Genomic DNA, 16,359 nt, shown 5'->3' on the forward strand with positions numbered 1-16,359 from the left:
TCCTATTCTCAGAGTGACCTGTGCAAAGCTTGCAAGCTGGACATGAGTGCATCAACACAGTTCACTGGGAATTGTTGTTGACATCCGTTTGTCTCGAGAGACGATGGAGTGCGCCTTCAGGGGTGAAGTCAAACTGCTGTGTTAGCAGCAAGTGAACTCCTTGGCGTGCAAACCTGGGCAGTGTGTCTGGAGGTCCAGGGCTGCCCAGACGATAAGACCCCTTCTTGACCTCACTAATGTGGTCCAAAGCAAAGCAATGTGTTTAGCACCAGCTTGGCTACAGGAGTTGATGGAAAAAGGCATGCAAGGCACCATCCAACTTAGGACTCCACTCTGGACTTGTGAAGGGCTTACTCCTTAGCCTTTTCTACTCCCAAAGAGTAGACTTAATTTATTTAAATGCCAATTGCCCATCCACTTGTTCTTAAGCTAGGAATGAAAATGTCAAGGACCCGCTAATCTGTTATGAAGCTAGGGAAACATCTGATCATGCCCTGTTCTCCCGTCATTCGCCAATACATGGAAGGAAAATAAGAAAGTCACCACTGTTCCTCTTGCTTGTCAAGCATCCCAGTGCTTTTCTTAAATTGGCACACAACATTGCAAGGCAGTAGCAGAGTCTTGTTTCTTACTGAGTACATGGTCTCCCCATGTCCCATCCTTCTATCTAATCCAGCCTGGTGATGTTCAGACGTTGTTGGACTCAAACTACCATCAGCCCTAGACAATGTTCAGAGATGATGGGAGCTGGAGACATCTGAAAAGCACCAGGTTTGAGAAGACTGCTATAATCTACATATTTTGTATCTTACGAACATAAAAAGAGTTCATCTAGATCAGTCCATCTTTCTCCTTGCATCCTGTATCCAGTGATGGACAGTCAGATTCTTCCCATTTGAGCACAAAGGCCTGACTCTTAAGCAAGCTCAACATTGAGGGAAGAGGATTCATCTTGTCTGGCAAGTCTTGTTTTGTTTTCATGGTGGAAAAAGGGAGGGGTGGCATCAGAAACCAAGAGAACAAAAGGAGAGGCAGAATCTCAAGCTAGTGCTGAGCGCTAGTAATTTATTATTACAAATGAATTGCCCAATGCTTTTTCAATAGAAATCCTTTTGAAAGGACATTCTCCCAGTGAGCTGTTTTAGCTGGCGTACTGCACTAAGAATATGTGCACGACCTTTTGCCCCTGAAGAAGAGTTTCCATGCAATAATAAATTACTACTTTTGAGCACCAAGAGCTCCTCCTCACCTTTTGTTCTCTCTCTACCCCCACTCCCCCAATTTCATGGCCACAATCCAAAACAGAGCTTTTGTTTCCAACACATGGGATTCAGAGCGCTTGCATCTGTGCTGGATTGTGGCCTATATGTTTACATGTTCTCTCATTAAGAGTTTACTCCACAGCTAGTGATGGGCGGATCTGTTCATTTTATGTCCTCCAGTCTTTCAGTTCTCCACATTTCCACACCAGCCTGCAATTATTATTTTCTCCATCAGCATTTTTGTGTAATTTTCTCTGAATTTTGCCTAACAAACACATTTTTACAGAGCAATTTCCGCTAATAAAACACATTTTTGTATGCTGTTTTCACTGATATATGCATTTCTATGCACACTTTGCTCTATTATATACGTTTTTCAAACCCCTTGCCTGCCTGGAGAATTGCACCAAAAAAAAATAATAGTAGGAGAATTGCTAATTCCACAGGACAGCTGTGTCTTTTATTTCTCGTGCTGTTTTAGAAAGTGCAAATTGGGTTGGTTCTCCTTTCAATTTGAACTGCATTTAATTTCTCCTCCCGCACCGTCCCACCCCACCCCACCCCCCAAATTTAAGCACCACTGAATGCAAGCCCATGGCTTTTCATGTGCTCCTGATTGTTCCTCTGCAACAGGACCAGCATCCGTTGCTGTTAAAATTCATCACCAAACGCAAAACCCATCATTTTCCAAGGGGCACCAATCAACCTGGCGTCATACGATTTAAGGAGGCTGACAGGCAGGCAGACATGCTCCAACCCGCAGAGGGTCGGCTACTTATGGATCCACCTTGCTGAACCAAAGTGGGTCCTCACCTCTGCTCTATTCACTGCTACAGGTAGCCTCAAGACCCACCTTTGTAGCTACTGTTAGTGGGATATCTGCCGCCTCTTCCATGAGTCTCCCACACCAGGTCAGGGCGATGTAAAAACTCACAGGGCTATCTTAACAGCAAGCTTAGAATACCACACTGGGAAAATTGGACTAGCTGAGTTTAGAATTAGCTCCCACCCACCCCCTTTGTTGGTTTTGCTGAATCAAAATGGGAATTAGCATTCCCCGGCTCCTTGAACCACCAGTACATTGCACCCCAAAGCAATTGATGGCTTCAGCTCCACTTTCCAATGCATTTTGAGCAGATAAAGTTGAAGATTAGGTAAAGATAGTTATAGTTGGCAGCCGGAGGGTAAGCTATAATAAACTATAATTTGCAGGTTTGACTCTAACCCAAAGGAGACCTTAGTCATTTTTCAGCAGCTATTTTTAATACAAATATTTAACATTTTCCCCAAACAACCCTTGAACATGCCCACATGCTGAACTCCCCATTAATTACTGTTGTTAAATGATTGTTCACCACACCCATAACCTGATACAGCGAAAGGGCGGGAGGGGGGAATGGTTATACTTCAAGCATGACCTGGAATCCCAACAAAGTCTAATTAAAGTGCATGGCCACCTCGACTACCAAATTAAACCTGAAAGGCAAATCTTTCATGCCATTTATGCTCCCATCCACTTGGGGGAGGGGGGCGAGAGTACTTAGCCAGTAGTTATGCAGGTGACTAACTGCATTTTGGGTTGTGCCCAAAATACACATTACTTGGACAATAAAAGTGTTTTAATTTAATGTGAAAACATTGCTGTAATTGACATAACCTCCGAGGGAACATGCAAACAGGGAATTGGCATTCTGTGTATGGAGTGGGACAAAGAGTGGGAACAGCTGCTGATTCTCCTTTGTTGTTGGGTGGGGTGCTCCCGGGAAAGATCTCTGGCCCCTTCCCATGTTACGCTGGTGGCCTGGGAGATGCTGAACCTTTTATTTCCATTTTCGTTTAAGAAGGTTTTCATTTTATTCACAAAACATTATTTTATTACCAATTTAACATTTGCACATGCCTATTCCCCCCCTTCTTTCCATGTCAAAAACACGTATTTTCTTATTCCCCTTTTCTCCTTAAAAAGCATGACATGCAGTCCAGGCATTTACACACATGTGTCTATTACCCCAAAATTGAAGGGGTGAAGAAATAAACTGTATTCCAAGCAAGATTACAATAACCCCTTTCCTAGAATTTGAATAGTGTGGCCGTTTCAAGCTTGCAAGTTATAACATTTCATGTCCTAGTTTTACATGACCATAGGGCATCCGTAGCTGCTACACTGTGGAAAAAATGTGGGACTGGACAGCAGAATTTCCAAAAGCCCATGGAAGCCGCCTGGGTGAGTTTAAAGGACAATAGTTATTTCAGTTTCAGAATGCTTCCAGGTTACAATCAAGTTCTGGTACAAGAAGATCATCGTATCCTGTTCAGTGCAGGGATTTCGTCAAGTTCTCAAACTTGGCATCTATTGATGCAATGTCTGTCATGAGACCTGATGGAGGACACAGGTTATAACTACTAAGGGTCAAGACTAGGGATGAGGATCCCTACCTGCTGAGCATGTCCTAGTGCCCCCCCCAAACGGCAACAGTTCATCTAGTATTGGGCTGGCATGGTAGATGAGAGGACATTAATAGAATAGCCTGCTAGATATTTCTGCTTTTAATGCTGAATTGTAAACTGTTGCAGCCCACCCTGGGGCCTGTGAATGAAGGGTGGGTAATAAATTTAATCATCATCATATCTGTATCAAATGAGACATCAAGCCAGCTCAGTTGAACTCAGCTGAGCCCCGTGATGTGGACTCACATCTTCACATTTTCTTGCTATGCTGAAAACTGGGGCAGCCAGAATTTGTATAATGTATTTTAACTGCACTGCACTGTGTGCTACTGGGACCAGTTCAAGATGTTGGTAATGGCCTATATGGTCCCAAATGACTCGGGGGCCAAGTATACGCAATACCTCCTCCAATACCAGCCAACTCGGTTATTAAGATGGTGTTTCTTATGAAAATTCACAGTAGGGGAATGTGCCATAGAGTCTTCTCAGTGGTAGCAATCTAACTATGGAATGTTACCCCCTTTGTGATAGCTTTGTTTTCTTGATGCTTAGATGTCAGCTGCAGAATTTTTAAACTCAGGCTTTTATAAAGTGAGGTTAGGTTGTTTTTAATACCTAACAGTAGCAATTTTGATGGTTCTGATTCTCACAGGTATTTTATAGTTGTCTTGGTAACTGTTGCATTATTTATGGTGTTGTGTTTTTACTTTATTTTATTTTTATTGTAAGGAGCGGGTGGCGCTGTGGTCTAAACCACTAAGCCTCTTGGGCTTGCCATTTGGAAGGTCGGCAGTTCGAATCTGCACGACGGGGTGAGCTCCTGTTGCTCTGTCCCAGCTTCCGCCAACCTAGCAGTTTGAAAGCATACCAGTGCAAGTAGATAAATAGGTACTGCTGTGGCGGGAAGGTAAACCATTTTCCGTGTGCTCCGGCTTCCATCACGGTGTTCCGTTGTGCCAGAAGTGGTTTAGTCATGCTGGCCACATGATGACCCGGAAAGCTGTCTGTGGACAAACACTGGCTCCCTTGGCCTGAAAGCGAGATGAGCGCCACAACCCCATAGACGCCTTTGACTGGACTTAACCATCAAGTGGGTCCTTAACCTTATTTTATTGTACATCACTCTGAACTTCCTTGGTAGGAAGGGAGATTCAGAAATACAACAAATGAATGAATGAATAATAAAACCGCACCTAGGTGTAAATTTTCTTCTTCAGGGCAACAGCAATCAATGATGTTTCACTTCATTGTGCACAAAGGTGATGCCAAATTGGGCCTTATCTGAAGTGTGAAAACGAGGAAAGTGTATGGCAAGTTAAGTTTCATTGTTATGTGGACTCCCACATGGTTCAGACAACTTCAGCTATGACATTGCAAACCTATAAAAGGACAGTGGCTTCCTGAAGCAGCCATACTCACATAGAGTTGCAAAGCCAAGCAGATTATCACACCACAGTTTGCATACAATGAGCTGCATCAAAGCAGACAGAATATACTGAGTCACAAACTGATCAGAAATGACTGTGCCTTGAGTCACTTGCTCTCACGAGAGCACTTTGATTCAGTATGATTTAAGTATGCAATATAAGTGAATGGGCTGAATCATCTTTATCTGTTTGGGGGAAGTTATTGAACGTAAGCTTTGTAGAGCCATCGTAATAGCAAATTATGTAAATAAATGCTCTCATTAGCACATTGACATTGAGCAAACACATGGGAACTATATGTTCTAAGAACAGAATAACTTATTCATAATCCATTACGGGTCAACTTGGGGCAAAGTCCCACAAATTGCAACTACGGATTAGTTTCCTTGTTCTAACACTGACTCATATGGACTTTGGGCAAGTTGTGATATGATGTATAATAAATCAGGAAACTTAAGGAAGAATATATATCCCTCGTCTTATTCTTCTGTTGGTTAATGTGTCACTCCTACGTTCAGGCCAAGTTCTCTTCTAAAGTTACCCTTCCCCTATTTCCTCACAAATTGCCTGCTGTTGTCTGCAAACAATGTCGAAAAATGAGGCAGAGGTCACCCAGTTGTGGTGAGGATCCTGAAGGAGGAGATTCTACTCCAACCTTCATCAACTTGGTACCCTCCAAGTTGACAAAGGCTGTTCTAATCAATGGTTCGACGAACTCATTGACTAAGAGGCCAGCTTGAGAGATGTGCCCCAGAATCCTTTGCAGCATCACAGTAGGTCCTGCAACACAGCTCTTGGAATTTGCATAGCTTTCCTGACATCCCAGAGTCTGAGCAATTCTTCTCTCTGGTCCCAACTAGGTGTACTTCTGGGCATAATAGGGGCACACAGGAGGTGTATTATGAAAATCTGAGCCAGGAGTGAAGCTTGTAAGAGGGAAGTCCAAGATATGCTGAGAAGGTTTCATAGATTTATCGCGAATCCAGTCTGTATATCATTTAGGACATTTGCACTACAAATTTATGGGAGCATGGTACCAATTTAACTAATCTGGCTTCCGACTCAGAATCCTGGGAATTGAAGTTTTGTAAGGTGCTGAGGATTTTGTTAATTTGGTGGTAAGAGGAAATAAGCATGTATTACCATTTTATAGGTCCGTATACTAGAAGCCATGGTTTTCCCAGTAGTGATGAATGGAAGTGAGAGCTGGACCATAAAGAAGGCTGATTGCCGAAGAGTTGATGCTTTTGAATTATGGTGCTGGAGGAGACTCTTGAGAGTCCCATGAACTACAAGAAGATCAAACCTCTCCATTCTTAAGGAAATCAGCCCTGAGTGCTCACTGGAAGGACAGATCCTGAAGCTGAGGCTCCAATACTTTGGCCACCTCATGAGAAGAGAAGACTCCCTGGAAAAGACCCTGAAGTTGGGAAAGATGGAGGGCACAAGGAGAAGGGGACGACAGAGGACAAGATGGTTGGGCAGTGTTCTCAAAGCTGCCAACATGAGTTTGACCAAACTGCTGGAGGCAGTGGAAGACAGGAGTGCCTGGCGTGCTCTGGTCCATGGGGTCACGAAGAGTCGGACACAACTAAACGACTAAACAACAACAAACCATTTTATATTTCCGGTGTAGTTAAGCACTTGCTGTTCCAGTTCTTTCAGCCCATACCTAATTTTTCTATAATCTTAAGGAGCACCATTATCTTGGCAATTCTGGAAAGGGATTCACGTTCTAATCCACGTGAGTGACAAGTGGTATAGAAACTTAAGTTTTAGTACGGAACCAGAAAGGAAAACACGGAACTCAGAAAACAAAATGCTAAGAATCAGCTTCCTCTACTGCTTGCATAGCTATGCTTTCTAAAGCAGGGTGAAACATGTCCCTTAGGTTACAATGCAAAGTTTATACAGCCTTTTTCTACTACCCAAGGGTCCATAGTCCATTCTTAAGGGAGAACTGCCAAGCTGGCTGTTTGCTCAGGTACAAAGCTGTGAGCGTGTTTCTTTGGCCACAGCCCTTTGCTTACAGCTTGGATGCAAGCAAACTACATCCAGAGAGTTTCCTGTTGAAAAAGACTGACCAATTCTACTTATTGTGAGATTACCTTGAAAGCTACCCATGCTGAAATAATTGTTCTTGCTTAAAACAAACACTGACATCTCTCCAATTGCAGCACCTTCCTTCCCGAGGAAGCTGCTGTCTAAAAAAACCTTAAAATTCCTTGATCGAAAGTTATTTCCCCCTGTTCGTCATTACACAAATATTTGTCCCATTCAACACAGAAAGGCCGAAGCATCATAATGACTTGCAAAAGACAAGAGTCCTGCCCTGAGTGCTGGAGGGGGTATGAAGGCGATATCATATTTTTCCGGTCCTGCTATGGTCTCTGGCCAGACAGGCTGCAACTTTTTGTAGTGCTAATACCTCTCAACTTTTTCTCTGTTTGAAATGCTGGACACAGAAAACAGTTAACATTTTTAGAGCAAATCACTTGAAGAAAACATGCTCAAGGCAATATTGCAAAACCCTAGATAGAAAAAAGATGTTGTAGTAGGGGGTTGGAGACAAAGCGCTGTGGTGACCAGCAAGGGTGGCAATGGGAGCCTAGATTGTCTCACTTCTTACCAGGACGTACAACCAGAGCTCCTTGTCTCCTTGCAGTTAAGGGGCCTTGAATTACCGTATTTTTCACTGCATAAGACGCATCTGACCATAAGACGCACCTAATTTTTAGAGGAGGAAAACAAGGAAAAAAAATCTGAACGAAACAGTGGATGTTTGATTTTTGTGGTTCATGCTGTGGCAGCCTCCTTTATCGCTAGAGTCCCTTATCTCCCGATCGCTTGTTGATCAGCTGCTAAGTGGCTTTGTTTCAACACCCCTTTCCCTCTTTCTAAAAAAGAAAGCAAGCATGATCTGCTTTTCACCCCTGGGCAATTTGGCTCCAGGGACCATGCATTCACTTCATAAGATGCACAAACATTTTCCCTTACTTTTTAGGAGGAAAAAAGTGTGTCTTATGGAGCGAAAAATACGGTACTTGCCTCTGTTTCATGGGACCTTCTGCTGTGGACTGTTACGTTTCACCCACAACACCTCATTTTTATTAAATTTATATCCTACCATTTCTCCCAAAGGAGCCTAAAGATGGTTGCTATTTGGTTTAACAGAGATCCAATCTATTAAAAAAATGCCTGATATGGAATTATAACATAATTATAAGCATGCTTTTGTAACCTGTAATTGGATTTAATAAGAACCCACTTTTTAGGAAGTATTTCTTAATGTTGCTGCAAATGGAGTATTTCCAGTGGTATCATTGGTTTTCATGTCATCTGTGGGTGAACTACAACCTGAAAATTATTCATATTGCTCTGGCAGTTGGTTAGTCATAACATTATGGCAGAAACAGAAGTATTGATTTCCATGGGGCAAGCACAAGGTTTTGCACTGGCTTCTGAATATGCGTTTGGACTAAGGTTGACTGGATGATCCAGAGATCTGCTATCCTAAAGGTCTACCAACAACTACAACGGCACAATGGGATCTCTGCATTCAAGGGCAATAAACCTCTGCATTCCAGATGCTGCGAAAAATGGAGGTGGTTCTGCCTTCATGCTTATGAACCTCCCAGAAGCATCTGAGCATCTGACCTTCCAAGGCTCTTCACATTATACAGCTCCATCCTACACATGTTTACTTGGAAGCAAGTTCTCCAGAGTTCAGCAGGGCTTACTTCTGGGAAAAAGTAGACAAGACTGCAATGTTATGGTGCTTTCAGGCACCATAAAAATCAGCCAATATTAGCTTCCTCCTTGTTATACGTGGTAACTTGCAGGGCTGGTCTCAGGACCTCTGGAAAGTTGCTCTTTCATACAGAAATACAAAATGGGCATTCCACTGGTGGCCAAGCTATAGCGTGGTTTTCACAAGTGGTACAAACAGTGAGGGTCTGTGGAAGCCTTGGGAGAGGAGCAGGGAGTTGGTGCGGCTGGGTACAGCGCAGAATGAGGCCTGTTGTCTTCTTTGCTTCCTCTGCAGCACTGTTGCTTTCTCCCAAGCTCTGGAAAAACCACGTCAAGGCACGCAGCACTGTAGAAGTATGGTAGCATAAACCGGCATACCTTCCCTCATGCCTTGCATTTTTTGTGGCACACTACCATATTTTTTGCTCTACAAGATGCACTTTTCCCCTCCTAAAAGGTATGGGGAAATGTATGTGCGTCTTATGGAGCGAATGCAGGCTGCGCAGCTATCGCTGAAGCCAGGAGGGCAAGAGGGATCGGTGCGCAGTGATCCCGCTTGCTGTCCTTGCTTCTAGCTTAGCCACGCACAGCCTCTTCCGGGCAGGGGGAGCCTTCATCCCGCTGCCCTGAAGAGTCTTCGTGCGGCTATCCCAGAAGCCAGAACAGCAAGAGGCTATCCCCGAAGCCAGATCCCTCTTGCTGTTCTGGCTTCTGGGATTCAGAATATTTTTTTTCTTGTGTTCCTCCTCCAAAACATAGGTGCGTCTTATGGTCTGGTGCGTCTTATAGAGCGAAAAATACGGTAGTTGCAAGGGCTGACTACCCCTGGGATTTTTCGGCGGGCCCAGGATGGTTGTTTTGAGATTTCTGCCTAAAAACCATACTGCTTCAGCCCTGAGAAACTGTTTACATGTTTATGAAGATGCAAACACTTCCAAATGGCATTTCATGTTACCACAAATCAACTCCATGGGTAACTGAACGGGGAGCTTACATCTGTCTACTTTAAGTGACCTTAAATCTGTAACGTATATATTCTGCACAGCCCCCACGCAGCTGTAGGGCCTGGTTTTTAATCTTGTTCTAGGAATGCATGTGGGCTGAAGTTCTAGAAGGCACACTATTAAGCAGTGATTTGGACTTTGGGGAAATCTTATTCTTTGAACATAATGAAATCATCAGCATTCCCAGGTGGCACACGCGCAGACATAAACACACACACACAACTATTTAGAAAGCCAACAGTCACTGCCGAAAATCTTTTCATAACAACTCGGAGACCGAGCACAATCGAAGGATTGCTTTTCTTCATCCCTCTAACACACTGTTGTGGGAATAGCAATTTGGGATCTATTCCAGCTGGGCACCAAGTCAGACCTACAGAGCAGAGCAATCATTCTCCAGCATGCATGTGTGTTCATTTGTGGATGCTTTATGATCACACCCTTGCAATCACACCTGCATGTTCAGCAGAATGCTGCATTCATTTGCACCTGAACCCTAATGTAGAAACGGAGTCCTGGGATTTTGATAGAACTTATTTCCACCGTACGTATTTGCTACATTTATATTTATGGTTGCCATATTGAAGAACTGTGCTCTGGCCCTCCTCATGCTTTTGGGACTATCATCTCTCATAGTCTTTGACCACAGGCCATGCTGGCTGGGACTGATAGGAGTTGGAATCTAACAACACCCCTGAGCTCTGGAATGGCAAAACACTGGCCATTATCTAGAAGCACTAGATTGTGGCTCACTAATTTACCATAGGCTCACAAAAAAATAAGATTTCCTAAACGGTCCAGTTATCATGTCTCAGGGTCACTGTTGCCTGTTATTCTCTAAGTAGTCTGCAATAATATGGACTCATTGTTAAAACCGTGTTTATGGAAGACAACCTTGCTCGGCTACGAGTGATAGCCAAAGAAGAAGAATTCTCTAAGTCATAACTTTCAGAAACTAAACATGACCGTGTCCATTTAGTGTGGCATAGCCTTAGGCCAACGAATTTGACAATTAGAAGCCCATTTTACCTATTGTAACAAGCATCTCAAGTTCTTGGTCACTGTGGCGACCACACAGGGTTCCCGGACATTTCACAGTCTATTGATCCCTGTCCCACCACTTGATTTTTCGCTGCCACCACCCAGGCCCTACCTGGTACAATACTGAGTCCAGTCAGGTTTAAATTGGAAAATAAACTTCTTTTTATTTATTGCAGTTTAACAAGTCTGTGGTTTCATAAACGGTATCGGTCAATTACAATCATAGGGTGCCTATCCAGACCTATAACTTCTGCTACCTGCTCTCACTCACTAAACCACCTCTCAGATATTTACTTGTCTTCCTAGCCCCTAACTGTTCCTGACTCAGCTTATTTCTCTACACTAACTCAACCTCCCCACAGACGCTATCCCAATTCACTCCCACTCCAACCAAACACCCGACTCCCAACGAACTCCTCCCTTCGCCCCTCCCAGAGCTGGTTTTATAGTCTCCCTGACTCCACCCCCTGGGTTCTGATTGGGTAACCTGTTTAACTATTTCACCTCCAGCACTCTCATATGTTAATGTCACAGTCACCAATTCCTTATTTGTCACTCTGGGTGCTATGTGAGCAGAAGATCACAACAGTAACAACAGCTCAGTCAGTAGAGCATGAGATTCTTAATCTCAGGGCTGTGGGTTCGAGACCAACGTTGGGCAAAAGATTCCTGCATTGTAGGAGTTTGGATTAATGACCCTCATCCTGGGGGGTCTGCAATTTTATGATTCTATTATTCCAGAGCCTAGTCTTTTTGTATTACGTGCTCTATCCTAATATCCTTGAGGTGTTTATTTACAATCAAGTGGCATATAATGTTTTGCTTTTTAGTTAAATTGCGAGACAGGACTTGAAAGCGGAAAACCTGCTGAAGGGAAGGAGGGAAGTCCTCCTTTGCTTGGCAGAGCAAAAAGTATTTGTGTTTGTTATTGTATTGTCGAAAATATTGTTTAAAGAGGAAAATAATAAAAATAAATTTTATTAAAAATATAAAAAATAATATTTTTGTGTTTTTTTTAAATTAACAAATATATAAAAATCCTTTAGCAGTGCAGCAATCCATTTGCTGACTGCAAAAACAGGTAACAAAAATGAAAGCTGAAGAATACGATTCATTTATCTATACTGCAGGCAGAACTGGCTGAGGTTATTTGCTTCTGGAAGCAGAAAATCTAAGTGGTTTTAGTTTTAGAAAATAGGAAATAAATGTCAAAACTGCTACTCTTTACTGGTAAATCCGTTTGCTCTCTGAGGCAAATGCTTCACTATGTCTTATGACAGAGATAGCCCTGAAGAGTAGCTTCTAGTGGTTTCCGTAGTGAAATTGGAAATACACACAGAAAGATAAAGCTACACTTGAAGTACTGTTAGTATTGGTATTTCAACCTTAAAGTAGTAAGGAGTTCGGGCTGATGACGTAACCTTTCAGTCTGGCAAGGTTGTTGTGGGACAAATTGTTGTCGCCTGTGGCATAAATGAACCTGGAGAATTTGCCGTAAAGAAAGCCAAAGAGTCTACAGAATGGAGACCAACCCCGAGAGGATTAGAAGGAGAGAATGACTCGTCTCCATTCTGTCAAATGAAGGGATTACTCTAGGCAAGTAAATTTCTCTCAGGTAGAGCAGACAAATAGTATTAAACCATTCTTAACCAAACAAAAGGTACTAAATGGTGCTTAAAGGTCACAGAACAAGTCGAACTTATTTTTCATGTCTCCAGTCATGGGTCTTACCTGTGTTTCCAACTACTGAAAGGGGAGAAAATATGAACAAAGACTAATGACAGGTGCCATTTCTTATTAAAATAAATATCTGGTGGAGCCTGAGGAATGCAGAGTTTAAACAGGCTCAGACTAAACAAAACACAAAAGTTGTCTGCCACCCTCTCTTCTGCAGGTGTCTCAGATTTATTAAAAAGGAAAATACCTTGGACCACAGGATGCCCTGTAACAAGTCTGCATTTCTGACTGCATTTAGCAAGGCTGCATTTAGCAATGCCTCCATGTGCAGATCAGCAAACTTAGACAGCATCTTAAAAAGTAGAGACATCACCTTGCCAACAAAGGCCCGTATAGTAAAAGCTATGGTTTTCCCAGTAGGGATGTATGGAAGTGAAAGCTGGACCATAAAGAAGGCTGATTGCCATAGAATTGATGCTTTTGAATTATGGTGGTGGAGGAGACTCTTGAGAGTCCCATGGACTGCAAGAAGATCAAACCTATCCATTCTTAAGGAAATCAGCCCTGAGTGCTCATTGGAAGGACAGATCATGAAGCTGAGGCTCCAATACCTTGGCCACCACATGAGAAGAGAAGACTCCCTGGAAAAGACCCTGATGTTGGAAAAGATGGAGGGCACAAGGAGAAGGGGACGACAGAGGACGAGATGGTTGGATAGTGTTCTTGAAGCTACCAGCATGAGTTTGACCAAACTGCGGGAGGCAGTGGAAGACAGAAGTGCCTGGCATGCTCTGGTCCATGGGGTCACGAAGAGTCGGACACGACTAAACGACTAAACAACAACAACCATGTGCAGATCAGGAGCCCCAAAGTCTAGTGAGAGAGGCTTCTCTACTAGCTCAGAATCAAGGCATTTTCTTTCAGACACGATTGTGATCCTCTGAAATAATACTAAAGCCCATCGAGGCTGCGTATTGTACTCTCAGTTTTCCTGGAGTTGGTGTCACAAAGTGACCCAGAGCATGAGCTATAAGCTGATCAGCCACAAACTCACAAGCTGGCCTTATGCTCTCTGCCCCCGATTTGCTCTGAAATGTGGGGACAACACCACTAGGCCTCCTTTGCAGGATTGTCAACAGGATTAATTAAAGAATGTGCCTGAAGTGCTCTGCAAATTTGAAGTGTGCTATCCATCACATCTGAACTGGGCTAATGGCTGCTAAGAGATGGACTGTTGATAGGTCCCCTTCGTTATATTTAAGCAGGCTCAAAGCACTTTCTTTTAATCACAGGCCAAGTACTCCGAATTATAACTTTATGAACTCTTCAACTCCAACCCTGAATCTTCCAGTGGAGATCATGTGGACGCACAAGACCTTAGATCCAGCTCCATGCCTTCTGTTGCAAGGCTACTGAGACTGCAAGTTCCCTGGGGCATAGAATCATATTTTGTCACTATTACACTGCAATGTAATGGGACGCGGGTGGCACTGTGGGTTAAACCACAGAGCCTAGGACTTGCCACTCAGAAGGTCAGCGATTCAAATCCCCACAACGGGGTGAGCTCCCATTGCTCGGTCCCAGCTCCTGCCAACCTAGCAGTTGAAAAGCATGTCAAAGTGCAAGTAGATAAATAGGTACCACTCCGGCGGGTAAGGTAAACGGCGTTTCCGTGCGCTGCTCTGGTTCGCCAGAAGCGGCTTAGTCATGCTGGCCACATAACCCGGAAGCTGTACGCCGGCTCCCTCGGCCAGTAAAGTGAGATGAGCGCCGCAACTCCAGAGTCGATCACGACTGGACCCAATGGTCAGGGGTTCCTTTTACCTTTACCTTTTACACTGCAATGTGATGGGACACTAAATAAAAAGAAAGCTACCATTAAAGAACGTGTTAGTGTAAGCCAGTGTTAGAAACAGAGAAATGAAAGCAATGAGCTAAATGGCACCTTAAACCTAGGCACAACAATGGAATGTCTAGGCGTCTTTTTATAACAAGAATACAAAGCTGAAAAGGAATGAACTGCAGCAGTTCATTTTTCACATGGTCTAGTCCTCTCCCTGTCCACCCCCCTGATATTCTTAAAATGGGTTTTTCTCCAGTCTTCAGAGAGCCGCTGAAAGTGGGGAGGCAGAAAAAGGTCCTCCTTTCCTTCCACTCTGCAGTTTTAATCTGAAATTTTAGGCGCAGTACTGTGCCCAGAGCTCAGAAACTGCTTGCGCCAGTGGCGTAGCGTGGGTTGTCAGCACCCGGGACAAGGCAAGTAATTTGTGCCCCCTAACCCGTGGATTTGCACCCCCTAACCCTAACCCCCAGATGCTGTGCCCGGTGCGGCCGGGCCCCCCTGCACCCCCCACGCTACGCCACTGGCTTGCGTTAATGAAATTCCCCATCACAAAATGCGCCTAGAAGTTTCAAACACTGGTGTAAGCGTAGAGTCCTGCATAGTCATCCTTCCCACGCTGTATTTCAAACTGGTAGGAACACAAATGTGTCATGATTTAAGTTGTGGAAGATACTATTGACTAAACCCATTGAAATGAATAACTATGACAAATTTAGAGCCTTTAATTTCAGTGGGTCTATTCCGAGTAAAAATTACTTTGCTACAACTCTTAGTCGTAAGCCCCTTCTCCTCAGTCAAGGTTGTAAGGAATTCAAGGGCAGGCTTGAAAATAGCTACTTGCCTGCTGTGGTAAATAAGAATCCTCTCCAGGTGACTGGACAAGAAAGTTCAAGTCAGAAGACTGGGATCTTTTATTCATTTTTAATCTGTTTATATACCACAAATGACTAACACACATAGGTATTGATAGGTGGGCTAGAAAAAGGCTTGTGGACTAGCAGGTTTGGACAACTTTTTGGACATTTGTTTCTTGTATGGCAACCAGTCGCTTTTGCCTGTGGAAAAATGGTCTGGTAAGACAGAGGCCATAATTAGCACAAATAAGTTCTTTTGTATGAAACTGCCACATAGCAGGCACTATGGTTTTTTGAACTATACATGTGGAGAGACAGACTTGAACAACGGATACATGTTTTGTGTATGAGTATCCAGTGTTTTTAAATAAAAACCTAGCATCTGATTTTCACAGATTAGTCATTAGGAGAGTCACTGTTAGCAATTAGTAGAATCTATGCTGACAAATCACAGGTGACATGACTTGTGATAGTTTCTCCCTTGAAATAAGACCACACAAATTTATTCATAACCCTGTAATAATTTACATTACACATGATATTTCTCGGCTACTTTAGACGGTTACGGGTGGGAGGCAGGGAATCAGAATTTAATACCTTGCATGTGTGACTCAGAATTCCTAGCTTCTGGTACGGCCACACTTGGGTTTCCAAAAAGCAGTTTATTATTAGAGTTTGCCCTCTAGCGGATTTGATGCTCATACAAAGATTTTTGACCATAACCCAAGCTGAAATGCCAGTGGAAGGAACTGATCGCAGCAAAGCATCTGGACTGTTGTAGATGCTTCCAACTCTCCCCAAACATGTCTGAATCACCAGCAGAAAAAGTTGCACCAGCTCAATGAAGTGGTTCACCTTTCCTTTGCTGATACAGAAGTGCTGCTTCCCATTTAGGCTATGTTTTAACCCAGGACACCACACAGTTACTTCGCATGCAGGCAGAAAAGGTCTTAGGTACATAGCATGTCAGTCCCGCCCATGCTATTTCTTGGCTTCAAATGCTATCAGAATGGACTGGATGGAGTGAAAGCAACAAGCACAGATCTCCTGTAG

General features: G+C 43.5%; 1 protein-coding gene across 4 annotated transcripts in view; it reads right to left on the minus strand.

Annotated features, from left to right (window-relative positions):
* Positions 1-16,359, minus strand: part of KLF12 (KLF transcription factor 12) — a 227,251-nt gene that overhangs the window by 11,275 nt on the left and 199,617 nt on the right. The gene's annotated exons all lie outside the window — the stretch shown is intronic.

This window comes from Podarcis melisellensis (genome assembly GCF_964234715.1).
Source record: "Podarcis melisellensis genome assembly, chromosome: 4".
Classification (NCBI taxonomy): domain Eukaryota; kingdom Metazoa; phylum Chordata; class Lepidosauria; order Squamata; family Lacertidae; genus Podarcis; species Podarcis melisellensis.